This window comes from Motacilla alba, chromosome 4A (genome assembly GCF_015832195.1).
Source record: "Motacilla alba alba isolate MOTALB_02 chromosome 4A, Motacilla_alba_V1.0_pri, whole genome shotgun sequence".
NCBI lineage: Eukaryota > Metazoa > Chordata > Aves > Passeriformes > Motacillidae > Motacilla > Motacilla alba.
In genome coordinates, this window is record NC_052045.1 from 11,942,922 (window position 1) to 11,968,087 (window position 25,166).

Here is a 25,166-nt window from a genome sequence, read left to right on the forward strand (position 1 = left end):
AACCCTTGAAGCACTAAAAGGAGGCATTAACCATTGCTAATTAAAACTGAACTTGCAGATATGGCATTCTTTTTAGTAGAAATGTAGGGAACACTGTCCCTTAGTGGTGGTGAGGAAGTATTGCTTAGGAAATAGCTGCACAACTACTTGCTCATCTTACTGTGTACATTGTAGTGAATGTCTGTTGCTGGCAATTAATAACAGCACAGGGCATGCAAAGCCTTGGGTTATCTCCTGAGATTGTACATAAACTAATGGAGTCTGGAAAAAGAAGGCCAGCACTACTCAGAGGTTATTTATTTCCAGAATAGGCTGAAAAGTACAAAATTTGATCCCAACATAATTTGTACCCCAGTGAGTGCCTCACTTTCACATCAGTGGTCCTGAGCTCACTGTGTGACACCCTTATGACACACCTTCACTTCCTAGTGTGGATGAAAAAAAGCTGGTGTGCATTTGGGCAGGTATGTCACAGACAGACAAAATTTTTCTTCTTGGCACCCAGGCTTCCTTACTGCCTTTGGGATAAGCATTCCTGGGCTTCAGGCACTGCTCTGGAGAAACTTGCTCCTTTTTCTCTGTGTAGCCATGGTCTATGGATAGTCTGAGGATTCAGTCTCCAGAGCTGGGTAGTTTGCCTGCAAGAAACTCATTATCACTTAAAAATGAGGACTTGTCATTTTCTGCATTTATCTGTTCAGCTTAACAGATGTAATTGCCTTGTAAGGATAGTAAGATTACTTACACACTTATCTGCATGGCTTCTTTCAGATTTTTAAAAATCATTCTATCAATACACCATTTTTGCCAGCAGTAATTTTTTGTCTCAGTCCTGGTACATGATAACTGATTGTCAACAATATGAACGAAAGGGCATTTGGTGGGAGTGCTGCTGTTGGAGTCTAGCAATGTAATGTGCCTTTTTTGTACCTGCACCTGAGAGTCCCAAGGCCTGACACTGCTCCATTACTCCAGCACAGCATGCAGAGACAGTGTAAGCCAGGGATCTGGGAGGCTTGCTGATGACTGCCTAGGTTGTATCTGCTTAGACAGTGGGCTTTTGGGGGATTTGTCTCTTAAATCCCAGATATACAGGATTCCGTCTGTTGGGATATATTTGGTGAAGCTGGACTGGCTCCTAAGAATTTTTCTGGTATAGAGACAGGTCAACATGTGAGCAGGAAGAGGCTCAGAATGTGCAACTGTAATAAGCATGATTAATTTTTCTCTGTAGCTCTCTAAAGACAGGAAGGAATGAATCCTCTGAGCAGTGAACTATCTGCTACCTCACAATTGCTTTTAGCCTCATTTCCTGCACTCCCAGCTTTCTTCAGTCACAGTGGCATATTCAGAGTGAAACTTGCACACTGAGCTATTGATTGGCTTCAGCTGAAAACCTGTCCCAAATCCTCCACTGAGGCTTTTCAGGAGAAGAGCCCAACTTATCCAAACAATCACATGGATGCTTTGTCGGGATCTTTCTATTTCTTCAATCTTCTCCCCTCCTAAGTGCATCCTTACAAAGCTTTAGAGAGAATTTTCCTTAGGAAATATCTGTGGGGATCTTCTCTGGAAACTCCTGAGTTACTAACCATTAACTTACTTTGCTAAATTAACAGGCAGATGTTTGGCTGCAGCACTGGACAAGGTAAAAAAAAAAAAAAAAAAAAAAAAAAAAAAAAAAAAAAAAAGTGGTAGTGAATAAAAGCACCATTTTTCAATAAGAATATAGTAGCATAATATAAAAATTGCCAAGTTTTGAGAAGAAACAGTCTTCAGCATTTTTCTCTTGTAATTACTTGAAATGCAGCAGAATGGATTTTTATCTCAAATTTGTGGGGTTTAAGACCATTCATTTCCTTTGAGAATTCATCTGCATTTTATTAACAGCACATTGTTTCTTCATACTGTGGAATTTATCAGTTGAAATATGTATTTTATTTATAGACTCTGGCAGCATTACTGATAATAACAGTGAGAATCAGTTACCAGGTTCTAGAAGATAAACTCAAACAAAACCAGAAACATAGAAGAGGATGTTACAGAGGTAACCCAGACACGATCTCAAGAAGTGAGCAGGTATGGCCAACTCTCTCTTTTGTTCTAACATTCATGATGCCCATAGCCACAGGTATTCCTGTACAGGAATTACAGGAATATGTAATGCTCTACACATACCCTCACACCAGGGCAGGGCTGCCTCATGGGCTGTGAGACTGATTGTTGGGTAGTTTCACTGCTCTCCCAGGAAGACAGTAACCAAACACCCTGAGTAGCACAGCTGGTGTCTTTTTAATGGACAGTGTTGTTGGATGTGTGTTTTGGTAGCCTCTTGAGGTCTGTGGGGTATCTCTGTAATTTAATTGAAGACATTTTTCAGGGCTGAACTGTCAAATCAAATCTCCAGTTCTGCCTGTTCCTCAGACTTCTGCTCTCAGATTGTACTCTGGGCATGGAGGTTTACCCAGAGAAATATGACAACAGAAATCACACTGAGATTAGTTGTGTGCATGTATTGAAGAGGAAAGGGAAGAGAGGAAGCTCAATCTGCCTGCACATTTATTGGAAGACTCTTCCAAGGGTACTTCACTGGCCTTCTACAGCTCTCTGGCCAGTGCACATTTGTTTTTCCACTTCCCAGATGATCCTGATTTGTTGGGAGGTCTCAGAGCACACACAACATGCCTGTGAGATGATGGCTGATACACTGGGTGCTTATGTTCTCTTCCTGTATGTTTTGTAGGATTCCCTGATGGATGACCTTTGACTGTATCCTGTATCTGTCACCTGGCTGTACCAGAAGATGAGCATTCAAAACCAACAAAAGCTTGTGTGAATTCCCAGTATATTGAGTGCTGCTCTGTAGCTGCTGTGTGGCTCTGCAGACACGGAACTGAATGGCATCGTCCATCGGGATGTAGCAAAACGCTGCTTCTGTGCCCTGATTTGCCTGTAAAGCTGTCAGTGGATGGCTCAGGGCAGTCTTCGAGGAAACCATTTTCTCTAATTATGAGCAGATGTGTTGGAAGTGCCATCTAGTTGGAAGAGCAAGGCATATGTGCAGGACACTTTCATCTTTCCAGTCATTTTAATACTTCCTGTTGGATGACGAGCACATCTCTGTGCTCACAGTGGAAAAAGAGTGAAGGTGTTTTAGGCCTTCATTTAAGCACCATCTGTGAGGTGCTTTGAGATCTCTGGGATGGAAGAAGGATAGTGATGGATGTGTGTGCTGACATATCATGGAAATCAGTATGTGTCTTGGGGTGTGAGGAGCAATTCACAATGGTCTGGGTTAGAGTGTTAGTGGCAATTTGCTTTAATAACACCACGATTTGTTTGCTTCAGCTTCATGCACAGCCTTGTTCCTTTTCATGCAGTTCAGGAATCTGACAGGAGATGCTTGATTTCCTACATTCAGACACTTTGGAGAAGAATTTTAAAAACTTGGAAATATCAATAGTGCTTTAGTGGCTTCATGAAACTGTTATTTTTTAAAATTGGTTTTATTAAACTACTAGATTACAACAGATGGGTTAATTTATCTCACTGTGTCTTTATATATATTTAGATGGTTCCCATCTCTGTAGGACTTGTGTGCCTCCCAAGTATTTTAAAACAGAAAAAAATCCTTTCCTTCACCTTTCTATCTAGCCACTAATAGGAATAGCTTGATTAGACTATAGGGACTGGATTTGTTGGGCTGGCTACCAGCCTCCTTTGCATGATTGTGTGTGAAGAAATGGAGCTCAGGAGAGAAATTTTGCATTTGCTTCGGACTGCATTCAGATCTGGGTTATTTCTAAACTAAGTTCCACAGCGCATAAATACTGCCTGGGAAATGTGAAACTCCCACAGTCTTTTCTCACCCCTTGGTCAATGGTGGCAGTGCTCCAGCAGGAGCTGGCTATGGAAGATTATGAAAGGCTTTGAATATCAGAAAAGAAGACCAAAGTCTGCACTTGGTAAGAATCTGGAATGAGCAAAGCACCACACTGCTCTCCTTTGCTATGCAGACATCTGCTGTATTTTACACCTGCTGTGGTTTATTTCAAAGCACAGAGAATTGCAGTAATTAAGCTGCAAGACACGATTTATGCACCAGTGTGTCCAGGCGTGCACTCCTTAGGATGAAGTGCAATCTTCTGGCCAGTCCCACCTGGAAGAGGGCATTTCTGCTGACATGGTTGTTCAGCCATCCACTGGCAATGTGGAGGACACAGACCCCCTGAGGCTGTGAGACAGATGCAGCAGTTGACTAAGAAACTCTGCCACTGTTGCGATGTGAAGGAAATGTTTAACACAAAACTGAGCACAGAGGTGAATCTGCACAGTCCAGAATGGCAAGTCCTAAACAAGACACTGGACCAAAGAGATAATCAGCTTCATCGACCATTTCATTGTTCCCACAAGACAGAATTTTATAGAGTTTAAGTTCCACCATGGTGTTGAGAGCAGTTGACTTCTGGGGACAACTGAGATCTGAGTAAAGTGTCCCAGTAATTTCTTGTGAGCATGTGCATCATCTGATGTGAGTTACTCCTGCAGCAGAGTTTAGAAGAGCCTTTTACAACCCATCTATACCCACAACCCTGCACCCATATGCCACAGAACAATTATCAGGAGTTTCAGTTGCTATGTGTTCAGGCCTGCCTAGGCTAGCCTTAATCTTTCTGGTCTGGGCAGTCTGAGCTTTGCGCATATGGCATGGATCTTACCAAGCTTGCCAAGGGCTTTGTAGGTTGATGCCACCACGTCCTCATTACAAGCAGCATCCTGAAAGTGGGAATCCATTCAGCTCAGCGGTGCCTAAGTGCCGGCTTCATGCTTTCCTCCTGACTGTGGACAGGTTGTGGTGGTTTGGTCCCCGAGTTCAGGTCTTTTTCACTGTCTTTTCTCTTGCCTTTTCTGCCACAGGCCATCAGAACATCCCATTGTGCTGTGTGACCATGGAAGGTGGATAGGAGAGGTCTCTAGAGTAGCTAAGGCTTAGGGAGGGACAGTTTCACCACCTCATCTCTATTGTGCCTCTTGGCTAGGGCAGACGTTCTGCAAGTCTGATTCAACATGATGGCACATGCTGAATTAGGAAATTGACATTTGCCTTAGTTAGATGGATGTTCATTTGGCGTCTCTCACTCTGCCCCTCAGCCTGGGCACAGCGGCACAGCTCAGCTCGGAGCCCTCGCTGCTCTCCGCAGCTCTGTGGAAGAGGCGATACGTTCGTAAGGCACAAGCCCCCGCAGCGCCCGAGAGCAGCGCCGCTCTGCAGCAGCGCCTCAAGGCCGCTTTACCAGCCAGCCACGGCCGCCGCCTGGGGCCCTGCAGGAACCCCCCGCGCTGTTCCGGACGGAGGCGGCGGGCAGCGCCGAACCCCGCAAAGCTCCGGGGGCCTGGGCAAGCCCCGGGCCCCGCCTGCCATCGGCAGTAGTGTCCGCGCACCACGGGATGTCACTAAGGAGCCAGCGGACACCTTTCTATTTCGGTGCTTTTTGTAGCCTTTCCTCTGGTGCTGTGACCGCGCGTCACTGAGGGCACCGCTGCCCTCGGCGGGCTCTGGGGCCGCCGAGCTCGCCCCGGCGGGCACCGGGCAGCCCTCCCATCACTGGGGTGGAGAAAATTATTCGCTCATTTTTGCCTCCCAAGTAACCTCTGCCTCTCGTCACGGAACCGCCTTTCCACCCCGCCCGGGGAGCGAGGGACCGGGACGCCGCTGCTGCCCGGGGGCTGCGGGCAGCCGGGACCGGAGCCCGGGCTGTTGGGGCCGCCCGCATCCAGCCCCGGAGCATCGCGGAAGGAGGAGGGGGGCGAAAGCGGGTTCACTTCCGCCTGGCTGCAGGAACCACAAGCCCCCAGAATATATTAGAATAATAATAATAGAAAGGTTCCCCCCCACCCCCGTTTTTGTCCCCCTGGAAGGAGGGGGTGGAGAGCAGAGCAGCGAGGCTGCCGGCGGGCGGATCGATGTGGAGCCGGTGAGGCACCGCGGCCGGCTCCAGCTCCCCGCCGGCACCGCGGCCGCGGCCGGCAGGACAAGCGTAGCCTCCCCGTGGAGAGGCCAGGGAGAAGGTCTGTGCTTTGCCTTTGTACCTAGCGTGCCCGGCAACAGGATGTGCCCTGGGCGGGCTCCTGGCAGCCCGCGGCCCCCCTGCAGCCAGCCGGGCATCAAAGCCCAGCCGGCGGTCCGAGCGGGGCTGCAGCTTGCGGGGGGCTGGGGAGAGCCCCGAGCTCTTTGTCAGCACCCGGCTCTCTTCGGTGATTCCCAAATCTGTGCCTTCTAACCGCCCCGACCTCTGTCCTCGGGCTGGAGGTCTGGTTTTTGAGGCTTCAGGGAGAAGTGGCTCCATGGAAAAGGCTCTGTAATGTGCCTGGCTGTGCCGCTTGGGCCTGGATGCCGCGGGAGCAGGATGCTGCGGGACCGGGATGCTGCGGGACCGGGATGCTGATGCCGCGCTGCCGGCTGGCGCTGCAGGCAGGCGCAGGATGCCTGGCGGGGGGCAGGAGGGGAGGGGAGGCCAAGAGCTCTGCAGGCTCCTCGTGTGAGCCGCCGGCGAGCCGGGCTGCTTGCCCGCTGGGCCGAGCTGAGTGCCATAGATGCACCTTCCCATGACAGATGCACCTTCAGTAACTTGCAATTCAAATATCTTAAGATCGTTGCTTTTCACATATTAAACATTCCCCAACTTTTAACTTATCATTTTTAATCTGGAGGCTCAGCGGGATGTTCTTGAGTGTCTTTACACGAGTCACTTCCAGACTTACAGGAAGACAGTAATTGGAATACGCTGCCTTTGAAGCCAATCGCAGCCTAAAACTTCTCATTTTGCCAGTGACATAGTCCATCTGCCTGTCTAGCCATTCTCGGTTTGGATCTGATGCCCTAGTTTAAGGGATCACCATCAAGTGGCTGAGCAGTTTAAGAGACTGGTGATGGTAAATACAATATTAGAAGTGGAGATGAGCACTGTGGACTTCCACTGAAACAAGACAGAAGGTTAAATTAGCCATCCTCCCCTTGGGTCAGGTGCAGAGCTCCCCTCTATCCTGTTACTGTCACTTCAGTGTAGCATTCAGGTTTTCTCTCTTGGCACACTTTGGGCATACTCTGTCTAACAGATATAGTGAGCACCGAGATCCTGTAAAAACTTTGCTGCAGCAAAGTCTCTAACACTGACAGAAGTCCCAGAAGGGATGGAACTCTTGCAGCTGGAACACTCTTTACCCATTATTTTTTAAAAAGTAGCTGCCGTAGTAAAATATTGCACCCCTGCATGTAAATAGTTTTCTTCACAAAGGTGAAACCCATGGTCTGGATGTCTTCAAGTCATTCTCACTGGAGTGAGAATTCTCAGGATCATGCAACGATTCAGGTTAGGATAAGTATATGTTAAATGAGAGAATAAATGAGAGAATAAATACAAAGCAGTATTGACTGCTGTGATCTCTGGTATCCTTTTAAAAGGTAGAGAGGCTGACAAGCTCAATGGGTAGGGCTATTCCAATGGCTCTGATGCGGAAGGTAACTTCTTAACTGGGAATCATAAATGTGCTGATTCTGTTTATATCTATCTCCATTCTTTTAAATTTGTGTTTGATGTCTAAGAGAGCTGAACATCTTGAATTCCAGAGTGCTTTGATGCCTCAAACCTGTGCACTAGTAGCTGAGCATTGTACTTTCGAAATCCTGCCAGAAACCTGCACAATTTACTATTACTTTATTGTATAGCAATGTATAAGGGAAGTGATTTGCTTAAGACTAGTGAAAGCCTGGGGAAGAAAAACCCTGCCCTCTCATTGCCCTGTGCCTGCACTTTCGCTTACAATTCCATTCCTCTTGCCCTTTTTTGTCCAGCCAGAAGTGTGACACCTAGAGTTGTTTAGGAACTACTTGCCCTCCTTTACAACCTCTTACAAGAACTATGGTCACAAGAGGGAAGAGAAAGTGTGACTGTTCATTCTAAAGAGACATCCAGAAATGAAGGTATGGCACAGAAGGAATAAGATGCAGTAAGCTAAAGCAGTCTGAGAGCTGTTTCTTGAAAAAAATAAAAAACAACTGGTCCATCCGTCATCTTGCACATTTCCTTTCATGAAGTCTGAAGGTGCATTGAAAACAGATTAAAGATCATGTTCTCAGTTAAACTCCTAACTTAGATCTGAGAAAGTGGAGTGACTTCTCAGTGGTCATGTAGCATCCAGCTGGGGTGCAAGTGTCTTGTGGTGTGGTTACTTGTGGAGACTTTTAATAATGGGCTGTAGAAGAAAGTTATTCTTTTGCTTGTGAATCTACAGAGGAAGGGAAATAATCTTCTTTGATTCTGCTTCCCTTTGAATAATTTATTCTAAGTTATTTTCTGCATGTGATGTAACTTGAATTTGTGGTGGAGACAGGATGCAACTCTGGCTTCTTGGTCATCTGGAGAGGAAAGTGCTGACCTCCTCCTGGTTAGGAAGTTCTGTAGATCTGCTGCTGTAACATGGTTGACAGCTGCAATAGCATGGTTAACTCTAATTCAGCTGTGTATCTTCCCTGTAAACTCAGTCTTGTGAAGGTAGTCATCACTTCAGAGTTAGTTACACTCAACTGTGATCTTGGGATTTATACAGCAGAAACATTTGCCTTAGCACAGAGACAAATGGATAGGAGTAAAAGTAGTAAAATATTAGCTTTGGATGATACTATTCAGTGCAAAGATGTCAAAATAAGTGAGAGGTGCTTTACCTGTGAATGGAGTACAGTTCTGAAAGGTAGAAGCACAGTGTGGTGGTGCACAGGATGGTACAGGTAGAGCCATCCCTCTGCCATTGGCAGCAGTGATACAGAGCATGAATCTTTCTGCATCTGTTGTCTGATGTAGATGTTTAAATTGCTGAGATTTTATTTGGTCTGTAAAAACTAGGATAACACGTCACCCAAAACCCTTACCAGCAGTTGTAGTGTTATTTGAATGCTGTTGTGTGGATTTCTCTTTAAAACCGGGTTTACTCTCCAGAAGCCAGGGAAATCTGAATATTTATCTGCATTAGCAGAATGGTATTAAATGCAAAATCCTTAGCTGCCATGAATATTTATTCTTATCTTAGCTGGCTTCAAACAGCTTCTCTGGCCGATTGCCATCCCTGAAGGTTATTTTCACAGAGGTTTTGGAGTGGACGCTCACACACTGATACACCTCCAGATTTCATGTTCCTTGATATTTCTGAACAGATTGTCAGTAGTTGGCAAACTACATAAAAACAGTCAGTGAAGAAAGTATGGGCCCAAAAATACCTTTGGGAATCAATAGATATCACTAAATCATCAGATCATAACTAATTCAGTATATGTAAATACTCTCAGTCTCTCACAGTGCTCTCTTAAGATTGAGTGCCTTGAAATTATCCTCCTAGTTGAAGCCTTAGCCCTTCAGATAGAATAAGATACATTTTGAGATCCTATAGGATTTTTTTTTAAACTCCCCAGTAATCTTTCTTTCAGTGCATCATATTCTAGAAGGTTTCACTGTGGAACCAGGGGTCTGTAGTCACAGGTCTGTTGAGCACAGCAGGGTATCTATAGAATCTCCCTGGACACTTTGAGCCCATGGTGGATGAAGTGTTCATTGAGTGCACTGGAGGAGGTTTCTGAATGTAGAGATCTCCAGTGTGGGTGCTGGCCCTTGTGGGTGTTTTGTGGGTAGTGCCATTATTTTTTTTAGCTGAGTACTGGCAGCCTTTCTCCATTCTTGAGCAGTGCAGAGGGTCAGTTTAAGTATTATAGAAATATATTAATATTTACTAAGGACCTATGGTCTGGTTCCAAATTTACCCAAGAAAAAACACACAATAATTTAGGCTGAATGTGACTTGTGGGGTTGATATAGTCCAACCTGCTGCTGAAAGCAGGACCAATTTTTAGCAGGTTCCTCAGGGCTTGGTTCAGTTAAATTAGTAATAGCTCCAAAAATAAAGATCCTACAAGCTCTCTGATGCAATTTCATGTGTTTGGCCATCCTCATGAGAAAAAAAAATCTAATCAGAATTCCTCATGTTTCAGTTTGTGTCTGTTACCTTTCACTGTACACCTCCTGGAAAAGTCTGGTTTCATCTTCTATACCTTCTTGGTAGGCAGAAGTATATATGTAAATAGATTGATATATAGAGAGAGTGAGGATAGAAGAGATGTGAAAAGGGCCTTTTCATAGCTGCTTTTCATTACAGGCAGCTTTCCTAAGGCTAAGATCTTCCTTGTAGTTTACTCTGATGTGAAGTTAAGATTGTCACAGCTGTAGCCTTGAAATGAACCTGTCTCCTAAATCCTGCCTTTGAATGCAGCATTAAAATGACAGACTGTGGGCTGTGTTACTGGACTGAAGTGCTGAATTCATGTGTCCCCTTTTGTACCTGTGGGGTTTTCCAGGAGCTTCTTGCAGTTTCAGTAATGAAACCCATTTGTTGGCATGTTTTTTCCCCTAAGGGATTAATTTGATTTTGGGATGGATCCATCCTGTCATATTTGTATGGTGTAAGATATTTCCTTCCCTGACACCAAGTGTGCCCCAAGCAAAGTCACTGACCAGTGTCAGCAGTTTCCCAAATTTTAAACCTTGGGTACCATCAAGTGGCAGCATTATCTGCAAGGCAGCTTGTGCCCATGAGCATCAAACACTGTGGAGTTACAAATTTCTAAGGGAAAGGGAAAGGGAAAGGGAAAGGGAAAGGGAAAGGGAAAGGGAAAGGGAAAGGGAAAGGGAAAGGGAAAGAGAAGGTATGGATCATCTGTGCTGGCCTCACGTGTCACTAGGTCTCATAGACAAGGGCTTTGAAATGGCATGAAGCTGTGAAGGAGAGGTTTAGGCTGGATATTAGGAAGAGGTTCTTCACCAGGGCGTTGGGCACTGGAACATGTTCCTCAGGGAAGTGGTCGCAGCACCAGCCTGATAGAGCTCAAGAAGCCAACATTCAATTTGGACAACGTCCTCAGACCCATGGTGGAATTAATGGGGTTGTTCTGGGCAGGGCCAGTTGGATTTGATGATCCTTGTGGGTTCATTTCAGCTCAGGATATTCTGTGGTTTTGTGATTCTTGAACACGTGTCAGCCAAAGCAAAACAGAAATTAAATTGTGTAGGAGATAAAAACACCTTTGTAGGTGAAATAAAGGATAATGCCCTCTCCTAAATACACCATTTATGAGTTCTGAAGTTGAGAAATTTGTGTTTAATTTTTGCCATCCCTCCCAAGTCCTGGACCACTGCTCCTTTCTTTTTTGTTAGGTAATATGGAGTTCATTAATAAAACCTTTTCTGATAGGCTCAAGCAGGTTAATGCACTTTGATGTACACAATGGTGGTGTATTAAAAAGTCAGTGAAACAATGATTGAATTTTCAGTAACAATTTCTGTTCTAGTCCGTAATGGCTGATTTATGCAGAGGTTAGCAGAGAGCAATAACCAAACAATGTCTCTTACATAATAAGGCAGAGGATCAGCTGGAAAAACTGACCTGCTGTCTGACAGTTGGTGTGAATGTTTTATTTTTGTGGTAGCATAAGGACTGCAATATTAGAGTAGGTCTGAAGGTCACCTGCTCTGCTGTTCTAGCCTGATATGACTTGTCCTGTGTGGCTCAGGTGACAGTATAAAGACCATACAACAGGAACTTGCTGGTCAGTTCATTTCCCCACATTGTAGCTCATTTTCTTGCCTTCATAGATCAGCACACAGATTAGTATGTTTTTCAGAAGTTTATCCGTATCAATTTAAGGATGCTTTCCAGCAGCAGTTACAGTAAATTCTACAACAGGCTACCTAGGCAGGATGCAACATCTTCTCTGCTGAAGATTTTGGGGAGTAAGAAAGCAAGCATTGCTAAGGACATAAGTATTCAAGTGGGGGATTCAGGTTAAACATCAGTTTAAACAGTTAAACATTGCTGAGAGCTTCTGTTTCACACAGAGGTGGTCACTCCTGGATGTCTGCAGGACAACCTCTCTTCCTTGCCCACCTCCCAGCCCTTGCCATCAAAAACATCCCTTTCATCCCACCTGTGGGTGAACGTACAGCTCAGGGCTGACAGGCAGGGCAGAGCCTGTGGCACTGCAGCTTTTCTGCCATGTTAACTAGTTCACAAAATGTAAGGTGTGGAGCCAAGCAAAGCATGGGAGAGGTTACCTCCCTCTTTCAGGATGCTGGGGTAGTTACACAAATATATAAAAATATGGGATAGAGCAGAGGAAAAAGATATGTGTAGAAATACCAGTTAGTAATTCTATTCAACTCAGTAGGAGTTTATGTCCTAGTCTTCAGTTTTGCTCTACACCTAACCTTTAATGTATCTAATCAATCTTCCCATTGCTCAAGGGCCTCATCAAAGTTTGATTAGCCGTTTTAAGGAAAACAGTTTATTGCTGAGTAACAATGAATCACAGCCTTCAGATTAAATTAAAAGTCAGGAAGTGCCCAAAACCAAAGAAGGCAGTAAGATTGCTGACCTCTGGAAGAAGCCCTGGAAAGGCTGTTACTGAAGGAGCCTCCTCTGCTCATCCTCACAGGCTCCTGCAGCAGGACTCCCAGACCAGTGGTACTCTTTGGAGAACACCTCAGCAGGACAAACTTTTCTGAGAAAGAGGCTTTAAGTACAGCAAGATCCCCATTTAGTGCTGAGGTCACAGGACTATTGTCAGCTGATTTGGATTCTGGCCCCAATTCTTCTCTTGCCCTGCTGTGAGAGACTGGATTTTTCACTTAACCTACCTGCACTTGGCATCTTCCAGATAGAAAACTATTTTTATTTATCCTTTTGAGATCTCTGTAAAAAGGATGCTATGTATCATCTTCACTGTTTATAGTCAGCTAGAGGCAAATCATATAAAAGCTCTGTAAGTGCAGCACATTTTGGCCTGACAGGTCTGTAATGACCATTTCACTGTGACTCCTTAATAGCTGCAAGAACTGAAATGGAATATCCTCCTCCTGCATATTCAGAAAGGCACTTCAGGCAGGTGTCTGCCCAGGCCATTGTCCAGCACAGAGTGCACTGGGAGAGCACATACCCACATCAGGTTTCATCAGTGTGGGATTTCATTTCTGCCATACCACCTGCAAATCGTGGCAGCCATGTGACAAATGGGGCAGGAGCCTTTTGGTTATTCTGTGGGGCTTTCCCATAGGATCAAAGAAACTGTCCTTTTCATTTTCAGATTAGTGCTTCTTAGTGCTTAATGAAGAGGAGAGATAAAGAGGTCTGATGGCTTTGCCCCTCTTTAATGTTTATCAGGGGAAAAATTGTACCTTGAAGACCTATTTATTTTAAGATTTTTCCTCTGCTAACAGCTAACAATGTTTACCACTGATCTCCCCAGCAGTGGCTGCAGTGTCTTTGGCTCTGAGCCTGCACAGGAAGAATAAGGAAATAATAAGCTAAAGGGTTGTTTTTAGGGGATTTTTGATAGTTGTTTATTTTCTTCATTATGTGTTTGAGGCTTGTCTCCATGAGAAAACTCTAGGTAACCACAGAACTGAGGAAATTCTAGTATCTTGGGAACTGAGGAATGGAATATGAGAAATATGATGGAGAGCAGATTTGCAGGCAAAAAACTGTTAATGTTTTTACAGAACATCCAGTACTTGCCTGCAGTGCTTTGGCTACAGTGTGGTTTTTTTTTTTCTGTAGACCACCCCAATGGAATTTGAGCAGAATATATTAGATATTAGAGAACATTTTAAAATAATACTTTTACAGTCACATCCCTACTCTGGCTATAGATATGCATCATGAAAGCAGTGTAAAATATTTCTGTAGTGTTTTACTGTAACGTTTATGTTTGTCTTCCTCCTTTCACTCATTCTCACTCTGTGATGACTGTAAGGAGTCTTGGCACTGACAGGACAAGATGACATTTCCTCTCCAGCACAAGTTACTATCACTCTTCTTCTCCCTCTCCTTCTAGAGCCACTCAGGAGATACCTGCAGCAGTGGATAGTTCTTCCCCCAAAGGCAGAATCAAGAAATGCTATTAGATTTACATTTTCTCTCTGTAAAACAACACTGAGTGTTAAGCAGAGGGTCTTATCAGGGGGCCAAGTTCCAGTGGCATGATTGTAAATTCTCATTTGGTATAGTTTTTGGAAATTTCATCCCCAGAAGTATCTGGAAGAAAGTTAAATGAAAATTGAAATTCTTGAAGCCAAACAGTTCAGAAAATTAAGCCCTAAGCAGCTCTGCTCAAGATTACATAATGACCCAGCTTTTAGTCCCTCTCCTTGGTGTTTTTGCATAGTTCGTCTATCAACTGCAAAATCCTCAGGCACCTTCTGAGCACCTCATCCAGGAAGGGACCCTCATAATTCAGTGGAGTCCAGTGATCATGTGACCCAAAATATCTTCCAGTTTATTAAAAAGTTTTCCTTAATTCCATGAAGTTTCTAGAGAATTCATAATTTTCAAGTAGTTCATAGAGAAGAAAATGTGCTGATCAAGACACAGGAATAAATATTTGCTTTAACTGTTCAGATATGGCTTCTTGAATTTTCCAGTCAAGCTCCAGAATTACTGGTATTTATTCAAGTAAGATGATGAGATGACTTATTTTCAGTTGGCAATTAATACATTTGCTTTAGGGAATGAAAACTGTGTTACATGAGAAACAAGAACAGCAACATCAACAAAAGATTTTCGTCTGTTCCTTGTGCCAGTCTGTGTTGTGTGTAAATCTGTAATTCTCAGCTGCCTTACCATCAACCATGTCTGGAATCTGGGGTGTGCCTGTGGTGTGGAGTGACTTGCCTTTGCTAGCTCCTTGTTGGGCTCGCTTTGGAGAACAGCTTGGGCAGCTGGAGGCTGGCTGAGCCTGCCAAGATCCATTCTAGGGAACCCATGGCACTGTCACCGCTGGAGCTTTGCACTTTTGACTTGGAATGAGGTTGACCATCTATTGGGCATCCTGCAGATTTTTAATACCAGTCTTTGCTTCAGAAGTTCCCATCATGGGGATTTCAAAGGGGATCCAGGCAGGTGAAGCCATGATTGCAATTTCTAGAGTAAGTGCAGTGCTAAGGAGGGGGTATGTGGGCACACAGTATGTGTGTGGATTGTTTTAACTCATCTTTAATCCTTTAGGTTTGGGAGTGGAAGTAACACCCCCTTTTTTTTTCCTTCCTGTTTCTCAGATGGAGGGGAAAAAAATAAAGAAATTATCTCTGCCCTTCTGTATCTTTCTTGCAGAGAGCTTGTGAGGTAGTAGGGAATCTCTCAATTAATGTGCTTTCTGTTTTTTCAAAAATGGGGTTCTTCCTCAAGGCTTTTCAGATCTGATTTGACTGATGCATATGATGAGTAGACTTGAAGCATTCTCTTGATGGTCAATAAACAGCCGGGAAACAAACTCAGCTGAGGATCCCTGTCTAAGGAGCACAAAGTGTGAGGAATACAGAGTCATATTTGCAGAAATCTGGAGTTAATTATTAATTTATTATTTCAGAAATCTGAGTTAACACAGCCAAGAAGACAGACATGTAAACACAAAGGCTTTGTTCATTACTGATAATGTATCAAACACACATTCTGTGAGACTTTATTTAAAGTGGAGCTTACCTGTGTTTAGAAAGGACAAAATGTCTTATAACATTTTGCATATGGTATCCTGAGTCTCACTCTGAACTTCTTTCTGGAGAGTCCAGTCCTCAGCTGCATTTTACTAAACTCTGAGGCTTAAATTAGGAATGGGGTGAAGTTTTGCCTGTTTTGAAATCAGGACAGTCTTAATTTTGAATCCAGGTAAGCATATAAGCATATGGGTTTCATACTCTTCAAAGAATTTGAGGCACAGTTTCCAATTTTCTGTTTGGGATTTGCTCTGCTTCTCAATGAGAGCATCAATTTGGAAATCAATGTATATGCCATTTGTGCTTACAAGAAATTACAATTGTAATTGCTCACAAAATTAGAAGGAATTTTAGGAAAGAAAGGTCTAATTTTAGGAGCTCTTAAGTAATTTGTCCAAAATATTTTAGCACATGTGAACAAGGACTGTTAATTTCCTTTTGTTGCATGTGCAAAGTTTAAATCAGGTGCTTATGGAGTGCAAGTAGTTACAAAGGAGATAGATTTCTTTATTGCTTGCCTTGTTTGTGAAATACATTTTATGTCAGGAAGCACCGATTACCTAAATTAAAAATCCCAAACAATGCTGTTGTCTCATTTGGTAGGAAGCAGAGACTGTGTGGACAACTGAAAGCTTGCTTAAAGGCAATCTGTGACCCACTCCATACTGTTCTTATGCTAATGTGAGAATGGGTGTCCTGGTCACCATCTGCTGTCCCTGAGGTTCCGGCCTTGGGCACTCAAAATTGGTTTGCTTTATTAATGCTAGGCCATTCAGAACAGCAGCAGTGCATTTGTTATAGTCTGTGAAATCAGAAGTTCCAATTGTAAGCATACAGAGATAACTGTCACTTTTAATAATTCACTCAAACATGATAGCCACCACTTTTTCCAACCTCTCAGGCAGAGATGCCATCTTTCAAGCTGGAGTTACCTTCAGCAAATTCAACAAAGGCCTCTCTGGCTTTTCAGGGTGATGGGGTTTTACTTCCTTGGAAGGTCATTTCATTAGGTACTTGATGGATTTATTGTCTGGCTCTGCATTTTAACTTTTGCAAATGCCCCCTAGAGAAACAGAAGAGTATCTTGATATAAATAAAAATTAATAAATAGGGCATACAATGTGATTCTTTTTAGAGGGGCTAAAGGGCTGGGTTATCAAATATCCTCAACTAGTCTAATTAAACCAGTTGAGATTTAAAGGACACTGTGCATCAGTTTTGCCAAAGCTTATTGTCAGGACAAATGGCTACAATCTCAGTTGTAAGTACCTAATAAAGTCTCATGGAATGGTGATTCTGTTTGTGCTTATTAGCTACATGGTTCTTCTTTCGTTGTGCATGGCTAATTAGAAAACAATTCTTTACGTTGCATTGTAAAGTTGCCCAGGTACAAGTCAGGAGAGTTGAACTGGTAGCCAGCAAGCCATGTGCTCCTGCCCTGCTGCTTGGGCCCGCAGTCTGGAAAGGAGCAGAGCACACAAAGCTCAGAACCTGCACATCTCCTGCTTTATCCCTGTCAGGGGTGCAGGGCAGTTCCTGAGTTGACACCAGTCCACAGCCTTCTCTAGGAAATAGAATTGTGGCTTCTTTCCATTTACCAGGTGAGGGAAGTGGGGCACGGCTAATGCTGTGTCCTGTGTCCCCAAGCCTGAGCCAGCACTGGGAGCACTGGGGCTGTGCCAGATTCAGCACCCCTCCCTGGGGGTGCAGGGGGAACTGGAGGTATTCAGGGTATGGGGAGGCAGTGAGGCCATGGTGAACAGTGGGACAGGCTGGGTCTCAGCTGATGTCAGGCTTTTTGTGGTATCCCAGTAAAATAGCATTTTATGGCAGAATGGGCATGGTACAGGTCCCCCAAGGCTGTTGGGCGATCAAGTGAGAGTGTAATTTTGGGGGCTGACTCTCCTGACTCCTAATTGCTCTGTTTCAACTTGATCTGTATGCAGAATTTATTTATGATGACCTCTGTGATGAAAGAAATTAGCCAGATACCTAATAAGCAATACAGCCAACAGGGAGAACAACTTTCAGCAGCTGCTTTTGTCCCCTCCCTTGCCTCCAGAGCTTTCTGTTGTTTCTTTCAGTTATGGCTGAAGGAGACAAGCACTCCAGGGCCAGGGAAAATGAGAGTTAATTACACTGTGGAACGGGATTGTTGCACAGTTCTGGTTCATTCCCATCCTTGTCTCAGGTGCTTTGGAGTACAGCAAAGCCAGCAGAGTTCTTCAGTATATCTTTTGCTTATTTTGGAAGCACTGGAAATACAAAGCTGAACCTCTTTCCCTTAAATGAAGACAGTGGGGAGCAGGCTTCTTTTTGGTGTCAGCATTTGTGTAAGTCATGCCAAGATCAAGTGAAATTCACCTCAGCAGAGGTGGATCTCATATTATGTGTATAGTTTAGAAAGGAGAGAACAGTGTGTGTTTGCACTTCATGAAGTTTCTGGGTGAATCTGTATTTCAATAGTTTTTGCTGTAAAATCTAGAAGGAAGTCCCTGAGACATGCATAGAGGAAAAAATATTTATATCTCGAGAACGAAGTGGAACATTGGGATATGAAAGGTTGTCCTAGAAATCACTCTGGGCAATAGAATCACAGAATCCATCTTCTTTACTTTCTGAGTTCTTGTTTAGGACACGGTCTTAGTGGAATGCTGGTGTAAAACAGAGGTGAAGAAAGGGGAGATGTGGCCTTCTACAGAATAATGAGGGAAAGCTGACAACAATGTCCCCTTTGGCTCTTCTTATTTGAAGTGCTGAACTTGGGCAGAGATCTGAGTACATCAGACATGCTTACAGTTATCTGGCTATTCTTCTGTTTCTCAGTGACTGAGGATAATCAAATCCTTGTGAAGTAGAGCCCTTCCTGACCAGAGGAGCGTTGCCAGGCTGTTACAGGGGCTGCTGCTCTGGCAGCTGCACACACAAAGTTGTTCAGCACGTAGGTGCATCTGTTTAAGAATGTGGTCCTATAGAGCCATGCTGAGCTAGTGCAAGCATTGAACCAGGTATGACAGGTTCAGAATTCCTCATTGTCAGGACAATTTCGTCTCACGAAATCAGGGACAAGTGTTTGAATCTGTCACATTTCAGTTTAGTACAATAATCTCTGGGTTTGCCTGTCCTGATTGGAAAGATTCCCATTTAAATGTGGATGGAGCTTCAGAATGATTTTGCTGCGTTAAACTACCAGAATAGGTTTGTTTTCACTATAAAAGGCACTGAATTACTGAAGCTTCATAAAGTGCCATGAAGCAAAATTGTCTTCTTATCAAGTCTTGTGTGTAATACCTTCAGGTCACACAAGCTGGGACTGAAGAGTATCTGCAGGGCATGGGGAAATGCAGAGGAGAGAGGACTTAAAGAAATGTTTATCATCTGGGATGCCAATCTCTTTTAGTGGTTGGCAGAAGAATTCTGCTCTGCTTGTACCTTGCCTGTGTACTCTGATAATTACAGCAGTACATGGCGTGAAACAGTAAACCTTTCAAGTTCTGGTGTTCTTACTTGGTTCTTCTCTTGACAGAAACGATACTGACAGGGTTGATTGAACACTTTTGAAATATATTTTTAGTTTCTTCCCTAGAAATAACATGTGCCACTCCATTGGAAGATAAGTGACAGCAATAACTCGGTTCTGATGAGTGAGGGAAATCAGAAATGACCAGAAGCAACTATTGTTAGAAATTAAGAGCTGGTGTCTACACATGTCAGTGCAGTGTTCCCTATGTTTTCATTGTTGACTGGGTATGAAAAGCAGTCCTGTTAGCATGCTGGTGCTAACATGAGGTGTAGGGATATCTGTCAAAATCTATTGAGGGGCTTTGAGAAGTTGTGAAGTAACATCTCTGCAAAGGACTCTGCATAAGCTCTTGGAGAGACTGCAGCAGTGCTAGACAACCTTCCAAGATTTGGTCACAGCCTGGAAGACTCCATCTTCAGAAAGATCCTGTTTATTCTTGGACACAAACAGCAGCAAGTGAAAGTTTGTGTCTAAAGAAGTTAAAAATAAGCTGTGAAGAGAGACACATTCAGAGATGACAGGACTACAATGAACAAGTCTTCATTCTTCTATGCAAGACTCTCTAGAGTGACAACTTTAGTTAGAGGGAGTGTAATTATTTGCTTTTGGAATGCTTAATATCAGTTCCTTTGAGCTGAGTTAACTTACTGCTGCAGTATAGTCTATTTGTTCCTGGGCAGTAGATACAGGTTGTGTTCTGTTCCCCTTGTTATAGGAAAGACAGCTGGGGAGGCCAGAGGACAGGAATGGCTCTCAGAGACACTGATGCTGACAGTGGCTCGGTTTTGCTTACAATTGTTTTTGTATCTCTGACTTGATTTAAGCTGAACAAGATACTTGGGTTATAGATAGGTGTTTTGATATGCTGAGATATCAGTGTTACACAAATACTTTGAAAAATGATCCTTCTCTCCTATCACAGTGACATTTGCTGCTGCTTGGTGCAGTGTCCCAGCTGGGACTCAAAGCCTCATGGTTAACCAGGAACTGGCACTAGGAAGTTGGATCTTGTTCTTGCATCCCTTTTCAGACATCACATAGAGCTAGATACAGTGGGTGGGCTTTGGGAGCTACTAATTATAACAGCAGTGGCAGTGCCTTCCTCCTACTTTGCAAAACCAGTGCATCCAATAGAGCACCTGAGCTGAGTGTGCCTGGCCATGTTGGGGTGAGTTGGCTGGAAAATGAGAGCTACACTATGTACTCCCAAATGACCAGCTTCTCTTTTCCCAGAATTCTTGTGAGTACTCACCTTATACCTGCAGATTAAAACATATTTAAACCTTAAGAAACATCTTGTAACGGGATTTATATTCTTGCGCTTGTGCACAGTCGTGGTTCCTTTCTAAGCAGAAAAGATCGTAGCAGAATACAGGCAAGGAGGAGAGCTGAATGAAACAGTAACAGCAGAGGAGCTGGGAAGAGCCGGGCTGCTCTTCACCTCCTGCTGGTTCTGTTCCTCTCCTGGTGCTGCTGGGACACCTTCCGCTGGCAGCTCCGTACTGCATGAGCTCAGCAAGAGCTCTTCCTCCTCTGGGTCTGTGTGAGGCTCTTCATTTGCAAGGCCTCATTTAAACTGGTAGATCAAAACACTTGCTTCCTCAGGAGAAAGGAATGTTTTCTCATTCCTGTCCTACTTCATATTTCACAGCTGCAGTTTGTCTTGTTTTCTCCCTGCCTAAGGCCCAGCAAGTGCTGCAATGCACAAGGGTTTAAAGGATTATTTATTTTAGGGCATTGATGCCTTCTTTGAAAAGCTGTGTGTGTTTAGTTTGTATGGGGACTCTTATTAGAGCAGCATGGGGATTTTGCAGGGAAGAAAGGGAGGCAGTAAGTGTGCCTATCTCTTCCCAAACCAGGTGACGTAAAGGTAGGCCTCTCAAATTATCTTAAGCAGGATAGATTGTGATGATCTTTGCTCCTGAATTATTCTTTGGGCTGTATATCCCATTTTCTCCATCTTTGTATGACTCCATCAGTGATTGCACTGATAGCTGAATGTCCTTAAGTTATTCAACACAGGTGAAAATGATGGGGAAATTAGCTTCCATTAACTTCAGCAGGAACATGACAAGTCCTTAGCTATACTACCTCCAGCCAAAACTGACGCTGGTAATAGTTTTGGAAGTGAAGCATCATAAAAGAGCTGCCAAGTCATGATGCCTGGCTTGTGGGCCTCTGCCTCATCATGGTAATGGGATGTTGGCTGCTCTACTTCTTGGAAAGCTTCTTGGAAGAGGAGGTACATTTGGAAGAATGGCTTGGAAACAGCCACGGTGGCTTTTGAAAGTTTTCAGGTTAGTTACCTGTTGAGTGCTCATTCCAGGGTGATGTGGCAGCACCAAGTCTTGCCATTTGGCCAGGCTACTGCTAAGCAGTGCAGGGGTGTCCCTTCTGAAGGATAAGGGAGGAGATGGAAGTGTGACCTTCCTTCTAGTTTGAGATCCTGAGAGTGGGGATGGAGTCTTGCGTCATGCCAAGCCTGTATTTGATTATTTACACCAATAGGTCACTTTGCCATCCCCCTTCTCCCAGCAAAGAATTCAACAATGGAACTCAAAGAATGTGGCAAGTCTGAAATATATTAATGTATGTTAAAATCTCCCCCTCTCTCTAGAATAATTTGCATTTTTTAGTTCCAGAGGGAGCTTGCAAGTCCATCCATAGTGTGCCACTCATCAGCCTCTCTGATGTCTGGTAGGCTTTCATCAGCTTAGGGCTGGTTTGTCCTGCTTTCTGTGGAAGTGTTGGAGGATGAAGTTGGTTTAGACTTGCTGATGGGTTGGGATACATACAGTTAATGTTCTACTCCCTCATCTCCCACCCTCACAATGTGTAAGAAACAAAGCCAAATCTTGCCTTAGACTTTCCCCAGAGCTTTGGAAATTTTTGGATCAAGGCCTCATGAACTGAGCCAGGCTTCAGAATCCTTGATGATCATTGCATCCAGAACTTGGGCAGATGTACATTTAGGAGAGCCTTGATGTCTCTCTCATACAGCCAGAGGGTACAGATGTCCTCTAATATCTCAGGCTGCATGAAGTGAGTGTGACAATTCTGATGAAATAAGAGGTTTCCTCTGAAATATATTTTGTGTAGGTCTGTAAGTCCAAATGCACATGTGCCTGTTTATTGAATGTAGGTATCCCCTTTGTGATAACTCTGAGAGACTGGGTAACGGTATCCACAAGGAGAAAAGACAATTCTGATACCTTTTTTACCTGGAAGGAACCTTCTGATGAGGTTCTAATGAGGTTCTATGCACTGCTAATCACTTCTATGAGCCATCAGTCTGATGAGGCTGAATATTTTTCCTGAGATCCTAGCTCCAGAAGTCAGGTGATTTATGGGAAGAATCTCTGTTTTCGTTTAAAAGACAATTTCCAATTCTCCTTTCTGAGAAAAAAAAAAAAAGCTAGACGATGCAAAAGGCAGAAACACTATGAGGCAAATAAAACCTTTAATATCTAAACCCATCTTTATTGCTAAGCCAATCTCATTACTTTTTAGGATCTGAGTAATGATTTTTCAATGCCCAGGTTGGCTTTGGAGCCAAGAGACCTGCTCTTCTCAAGTGCTAAGTACTTTACTCCAGCTGTCACACCTATAAAAACCACCCATTAAAATCATGCCTGGGGTCCAGCAGTCAGACATCCACAGGGGGTGGAGAGGAGAAGTGCAGGTATGGAGCACAAGCAGAGCTGTACCATACCTGCCCTGTAGTGTGGAAATGTCCACTGGGCTAAGCAATGTTGTTGTCTCTTAGGCAGAAACAAGAAATAACAGTAGAGGCTTCTTCACTGTCTCTTATAATGTAAAACATTAATGTGAAAGTATTATGAACTGCTTATGAAATCAGCAGAGCTGAGATTTATATCTAAAGAACAAATTAGGTGAAAGGGAGGGGGAAGCAGAGGAAAACAACATTGATAGCAAAGGGAAGTCAGAAAGGCTCTTTCTCTGGGGAATATCCTGAAGTAAAATTGAGGAAATTGGGAATTTTGTCTTTGTTTGGAAAAGGAGGTGTGCGGATACTTGTACAAGGTCTTAATTTGTGCATCTTGAAGTGTTATTTTATTACAGATGTTGCTGGTTTGGGTTTTTCCTTAAGGTCTCACTTCTCGGATTGAGGGGTGTCTCTCAGCATCCATAAGGAAGTAATTTCCTGTGCTCCCCATCCATGGAAGAGTAAGTGGAAATTTGAACCAAAGGGGAGACACTCTCTCCCCAACCCCAAGACTGCTGTTTGTGTGTATTTATTTTTAATCCTGACTCTTGATGTTCAAGTGTCTGTGCTTAGTGATATTCCAGTTTTTATCCCAAGGTCACTGACTGAACCTTGTACTCTTCTCAGTGGAGTTTGCCTCACTGAGCACACTCGAGGCTGGGATGGCAGTGCTGCATCTCTGCTGCACTTTAATCTAAGGATAACACTTCCCTGTAATGACACTTCTTGGTCTTTTTACAGTGAAGGCAGGCTTTTTTGAAAGTTCAGGTTCAAGGCCATCAAATAACCGGAGATAATAGAAGTACTCAAAGCTTCGAATGTTCTGTAGTTTTAAAATAAGCTAAAATCATAAAACAGAAGTAAAAGGGGAGAAATTTCCCAGCATAAGTTTTTGGGAATCTGTGTATTTTGTTTCTTTGTATTTTTTACAGGTAAGCCTGTTGTGAAATGTGGCTCTATGTTTGAGTTTTTTGCAAGAAATTAGTAAGTCACATGGTCAGTCTTTGCTTTGAATTACTTTTTATGTTTAAAAGATGCTAATAGAAACGTTTTTTCCAGCATGTTCACTGGACTTTTCAAGTCTTTTGATGGGTAAAAAAGATGACTTGCTTTTTGAGTGAAGACAATAGAAATGTGTGTGTGTAAATAGCAGTAGAGTCCTGTGGGTGCATGCTGTATATTCTACCTGCTGATTTTTCTAATTAATATTTATACACCAAACCCAAAGGCCCTCTGTGAACAGTGCCAAGCCAAAGCCTTGAATAAGTGCCTCTGAATAAGTGCCTTTCCTTCTACAATTGTACTCATGCTTTCCAGTGAAATAAGGTGATAGTTCCACCTATGTGTTCTCTTGTTGTAGGAGTCCTTTCTCTGTTTGCTGGGGATCTCTCTGAATGTTGAGGGTACACAAACCCCCTCTTCCTACAACTGAAAGAAGAGAGCTGTTCTGTACAACGTAGTGGTAGCTGGCAGATGAAACTGTCTACAGAAAGTGAAAAGTATTCTTTTTTTTTGCATAAAGGGGCTTAAAGTGGGTTAATTAACACTGACCCCATTTAAAGGGATGGCTTCTGTGCCTGCTTGAGGGAGAAGTTCCCATCTTGCATGTGTTGGTGGAAGTCTCTTTCAGTGTGCTGGGCTGGACAGGCAATGAAGCCTGAAAAATCAAGCAGCTGTTTGCCCCACAAGGAGCCAGCTGGTTGGAAATGCAGGCTGTGTCCCTGAGCCCCTGCACATTCAAAACCAAGGCATATTTGCTCATTTAATTAGTGTTCCCCCTGGCCTTGGAATATGGGTTTGTGACAGAGAGCCTGTTGAAAGAAGAGCAAGGAAGATTTCCTGCTTTCCCAGCCCCTCCAAGGGGTGGGGAGGACAGCTGGGGATTGCTCCCTGAGAGGGTTTCCATGGGCCTCTGACGAGGCTCGGCCATGGCAGAGGGGTGGAGGGAAGCTGTACCTGCTCACTGCAGACAGGGCTGGTGTCAAACCGGTGCTGAACGTTTTGCTGAACTGCAGCATTGTTTAAACTCGAGGGAGGATTCTGGGAGAGGTGGAGCCTTAAGGACTTTAAACTTTTCTTTGGATTCATCTCATCAGGTGTGTGAAGGTGACTACTAAATACATCTGCCTTGCTGGTTGTCTGTAGTGTGGGGGTCCAGCTGTGTGATCCCAGCAGAGATCCTCCACAGCTGTGCTCTCCACCAGCTCCAGGTGTGAGAGGAAACCTCCTGTGTGACTAATGTAGTGCAACTATCTGGGCTTCTGTTAAATGACTTACTCAGCTCAGTTCTAATGATTCACTTGTTTTCTGCCCTAGCTGGTCCAGACTCTTT

The 25,166-nt window shown here is 43.8% G+C and overlaps 1 protein-coding gene across 2 annotated transcripts in view; it reads left to right on the forward strand.

The window, feature by feature from the left end:
- The first annotated feature begins 5,678 nt into the window (after positions 1-5,678).
- The window catches only part of LOC119712855 (serine/threonine-protein kinase PAK 3), a 128,351-nt gene continuing 108,863 nt past the window's right edge, over positions 5,679-25,166 (forward strand). For both annotated transcript variants that reach the window (XM_038164599.1, XM_038164600.1), the window contains exon 1: positions 5,679-6,069. The gene's annotated coding sequence lies outside the window, so the exon portion shown is untranslated. The remainder of the gene's footprint in view (positions 6,070-25,166) is intronic.